The following is a 5,389-nucleotide window of genomic DNA, read 5'->3' on the forward strand; positions in this document are numbered from 1 at the left end:
AATTTATGACCTTGATCTTGACACTTAGATCCATCACGTAAGATGTTGCATCCCTATCACCTACAGATATGTATGAAATATGAAATCTCCAGCAATATTAACATTTTAGTGCTTTGAAACTTCATTCTAGCGGACGGACGCACCAGGCAGACAAACAGGTCAATCACTAGATGCTCCCGGATAAACGCGATGTAGACACACAACTAGCGGATGAGGTAAACTGACAGAGAAAAAAAAAAAAGTCATAAAAAAAGATAAAATTAGCCAAACTAGTACTAAAGGAAAAAGTAACAGATACTATCCTTGCCGCCCCACTCCCTGTCAAAAAAAAAAAAAAAAAAAAAAAATCTAGCAAGATACAAAGCCGAACAGTTCCTTGCGAAAGTGGGTGTTAGTTTCGCGACAGCTCTTAATCACAGAAAAACTTCACTAAAGTAATCACTTGTGAGAAGAAGGATTATACATAACTTTCAATGGCATATAAACAAGGCACCTTATTGGTTTTCAACCTCAAGTCCTGTCCTCCAAGCACGTCTTCTCAACTTGCATAAGAGGACCTTGGTGGGTTAATGCGCTTAATTAAACTTGGAGCCATTCGAACTGGACTCCTCGAGTTGCAGAGCAAACAAAAGCGCTGAGTACTGCGCATGGTTTCCCTCTCCATAATCGGCTGCTGAGTAGAAATTTCTTCTTTTTTCGAATCTCCAGACTGCTGTAAAGTCATTATTATACCAAAGGAAATGTTATCCAAGGGGGGAAATTTTTAATCAGTCGAACAACTGAATCAATGAAGCTGATCACCTCATCATCAAAATGAATTTGTCAGTCGCGTAACTCTATACAACTTATGTATTTGTGTTGAGGATGCCTTCGGATTCTTGAATGCCGCTATTCACAGACTAACACTCGACCCTTTCAAAATACTTAGAAGAGAAATTGATTGTGAATATAGGATGATGTGACTAACGTGTTGGGATTCACAGCAAAAATTACCCTCTCAAAAACGGGTTTCGTTTTGCGCCATGCTCGAGTATGGAGATAAATTTCATAAATAATCTATTTTGGAGTTTGCGTGCGCTGAAAGAGATGGAACTGCGGCTGTAATCATATAAACAAAAGGACTCTGGTGTGCATATGCGACTATGAGAGAGAGAGAGAGAGAGAGAGAGAGAGAGAGAGAGAGAGAGTATGAGCACAAATTCTGGACCGAAGCGCACATACTGTACATACACCATGAACTACATACAAATGTTGTAGTTTAATTCTCTACGAAGTGCATCACCTGCTGTCACAATGGCTTGTACACAGATCTGTCTTTGACAGCTGTGTTTATCCTATCATATTCATGTCCAGAGGTTGTGGAATCGCTGTTTGTACCTGTAATGTGAAAATCTCTCTGAGGTTCTGCAGACGACGAATATTCAGAAGGAGCTTGTGTTATGATTGTTAGGAACTGAATTAATATTCAAACTAGAATAGGACAAATTGTGTGGAAAAAGCTTTGAGCTAAATCTTCAGCGCCTCCGTGTTTTCAACTGTTCAGACTTTGTAATAACATCTAGACAGAGCACTCCGACGTTTATAATAAATAAACACACATATATATGTGTATGTGTGTGTATAAAACAATCTTTCACCATGCGTTTCTCGCCTTTAAAAAGTTCACCCTTGAATAGTGGCGCCTTTCGGTTCTCAGAAAGTTTTTAGTAATGAAATTGCTAGCTCAGACCCTTTCCTTTATTTTCAGCTGCCGCTGCCCATTCACAACCGGGAAAAGTATCCATTTAACGCTCCTATATCTCTACACATTCACACTATTTCAATAATTTTTTATACCACAAATAGTGTGTAAAAAAATCATCTCTACAGCTTTTGCCTTCTTTCTTTCATTCACATTACACATCTTAATTTCAATTAAACAGAGGAGAGCTTGTCTAATAACCCCTTCACACACTCCACCGCTGGCTTCCATAGATATCCCCAGCTTCTTATGCAATGTTTTGCACACATCCTTCTACCTTTCTTATTCCACCTATGCTGTGACCCTCCTTTTCTCTAATGCGAAATATTTACTCCCAGGTTCTTGTAAGAGCCTAGTGCTTTATTCTCTCACCACCCGCACTAACATTCACTGCCTCAATTTCCTTGGTCCCATTTAACTTCATAACCTTACTCTTCCTCATGTCTGCTCTCGGTAGACTAACTCTTTCACTAATCTCTGCAGTCTCTCTTTGCTTTCCCCAATCGCTTGCAAACATCAGACATTCCCCACTCCATTCACGGCCCATCTTCTTATCCCACAACTTTAACCTACTTCTACAGCCAATTATTTGACTTTTAGCATCATTCCATCCATAAAGATATTAAACAAGCATAGAGACATAACACACTCTTGTCTCAGCTCCATTTTTACACCAAGCTAGTCACTCACTCTCCTGCCTACAAATTCTAACACATGCTCCAGTTCCATCATCTAAAGTTTTCATCACATACATCCTTAACCTCCTCCACATTGCCTTACTTTCAATTCTATCATGGGATTTCTCAAGGTCCATGTATATCACACACTTACAGTTTTTTCCTTTTACTTTAAAATTTTGCACATAACTGTTTCATAACTAAAATTTTATCAATACACTTCTCTTTCCTAAACCCACATTATCTATCCCCATCAAACCTTCTTTCGTCTCTTACATTCCCAAACAAAAGTCTGCCATTTACCTTCCCTGGAATACTAAACAATTATGCCCCGAAAATTTTTAGGGTCTCCTCTATCGCCTTTACCCTTATACAAAGGGACAGGTATTCCTTTTACTATTTCCTCTAGAACCTTTCCCTAATCCATACAAACTCTGCACACCCTAGCCAAAATCTCACTTGTAATGTACCTTGTACATGCTTATGCCTTTGTGCAGTAACAATGCAAAAGGAAATCCTCTTGGTCTTAGACCTGTGTAAGACCAATACCTTGGGGATATATATATTATTACGTGCTGGGCCGGGTTGGGAAGATTAGAAATTGTATTTTATTTGAAATCTGCCTTAAGGGCCAAACAAATTGCATTAATCTTGGTTGGCTTGCAATCCAGGATTAATTGCACACTCACTGTGCCACAACAATTATATTTACATATGAAATAGAATAAATCTGGCTAGGATACAGCCAAGCAAAGAGAGCAACAGCATGAAATGATAATTATGCAATAACGTGTGACAGGGCCGTAACACGTGGTTCTCTGGTTATGATGACTATCAATTTCAGAGGATATCTTGCAGGTGGCAAGACTAAGTTGAAATCTTCAAAGGCAATCTGTCACAAGGCTGCAGGTTCCAGACCACGAGGGGCAAGATAACCAGTATCTGGAAAAGATTCCCATATAAGCATTCATATACACAAAAGATTCTCTCACTTACAATACTTGATCACTATGAAGGGATGTATTACTCTATATTTAATTAGCACGGATTTAACACAATGAGGAATACTTTAAATTACATCAATGAGCAAAATTAATTCAGTACTGGACTTAAGTCATGAGGGAAAATGTACATGCTAGGTTGGCAAACAAAGGGGGTTTGTACTCGGGAGAATGGAAATTCGAAAAAGGGAAAAATGAGAGGTTCTAGGATAAGACACTGGTGTTAATCACTGAAGTCAGACCTACCAGTAACATTTGTACAGTGAACTCGGTTGCAATGAGGTTGATCCAGTCTGCCTGTCCCTAACAACCATGGACACGTGGTTGACAGTGGACAAAGAGCAATGCACCTAAGGCGCAGGTGCAAGGAGACAACCTTCTGTCTCGGAGGCTGGCAGAGGAGTGACCAAACCCAGTTGTTTTGGTTCTCCCTCGTCTTCGAAAGGCAGCGCAAAGGCCAAGGAGTCTGAAAAGTAATTAACGCCAGCAAGAAAGATTCACAGGGAAACAGATCATGGGGTCAGAATATTTAAAGAGCAAACTAGCATGCCTACTCGCTCCTATGACTCATCAGCCTATTCCTTAGTCTTGCTTTGTTCTCACAGACATCTCCTAACATCGTACTGCTAAGGGGGTTAGATCACTAATCTAACCCCCATTTTTGCTGCCCCAGCTTCAAAGGAAACTGGGCACTAAGTTAACAGCCTTGAGAGACTCGAACATCGAATATTTATAATATATATTGTCATAAACTTGGTCCTTGGTGTAGGAGGGAATTGGAACAATTTATTATTATAGACTGCCTTCGAACCAAGGGGCCCCCCAGTTTATGAATAAAAGGAAAACCTACTGGAAACTCACCTTAGAATCTTCCTGGATTTACGTAAATAATGAAGGTCGCCATTTGGAATTAGAATTCTTTTACAATTAAAAAGGGGTTTATTTACAGAGAATGGGGCAAATATGCGAGACAAAAATAGAATGTAAAATGCAAACAATTTACAGACATCAATTACATACGATAGAGCAATAATGCAGTAATTTGCAAACAAGCAATGTAAATATGAGGGGCCACAGATACAACAATCCCATTATAACAAATGACTCTGCTATGTTAAAATGCACCCAGTCACAGACAATAGTACATTGGAAGGGGCGAGTTCCAGGGAAATGGCAATCAGTTAATCGAGATGATTTCTGTGTGGGCAACGGATTCTTGCGACCAGGCTGCGACCAGGAATGGTTGTGAAAATTGGATGGCAGTCAGAGCTAGTAGGGCATAGATTTGCAGACTGGACAGGATAGGATGGCTCCTGGTCTGTAAATGCATGTGCTAACATGTACAACACAGCCGTGTACCGGAGTTAGTTTCACCAGCGTACAGGAAGAAAAGCCGGACTGAGTCTTGGGCTGGAGTAGTCTGCTGAGTGCGGTGCTGGGGAAACAGAGCGCGTATTCCACTTGTTGTTTGGTTCAAAGCCTCAGCCCAAGTCAATCTGCAAGAGTCATACAGCCAGCAAAAGAGTGAAGGAAAAAGTGGTCTTAAGATTAAGTACTTAGAGGTTAAGTTCCTATCTCTCACAGCCTGGCTACGTCCCCATGCCCATAATGGCCTAGCTACTCCTATATTGCGTGATGGGGGTGAAAGGGGGGTCCCTATTGTCCAGCCCAGGTCAGCTGAGGTGGGAGGCTATCCCCACATGAGTGAAAAACAGGCACTAACTGCTTTTCTCTAGTTCAAAATACACTTGGTCCTACCTTGCCCGCCATGTTTTCTTGGCCCTACAGTCAAATGAAAGGTGAAAATGCTGCACGGAATAAATCACTCACTGGCTGCTAGATGAGGGAGGGATAAATTTTTAAGAGGTCCCCCCTTTGGAAAGGCCTTCACACCCTTTTGGGCATGAAGGTCTTGGCTAATTCCTCCTGACTGGCAGCTAGTGACCCTACATAAATTGTGCTTTGGCACT

The sequence above is a fragment of the Macrobrachium rosenbergii genome, chromosome 48, assembly GCF_040412425.1.
Source record: "Macrobrachium rosenbergii isolate ZJJX-2024 chromosome 48, ASM4041242v1, whole genome shotgun sequence".
In the NCBI taxonomy this organism is placed as follows: Eukaryota; Metazoa; Arthropoda; class Malacostraca; order Decapoda; family Palaemonidae; genus Macrobrachium; species Macrobrachium rosenbergii.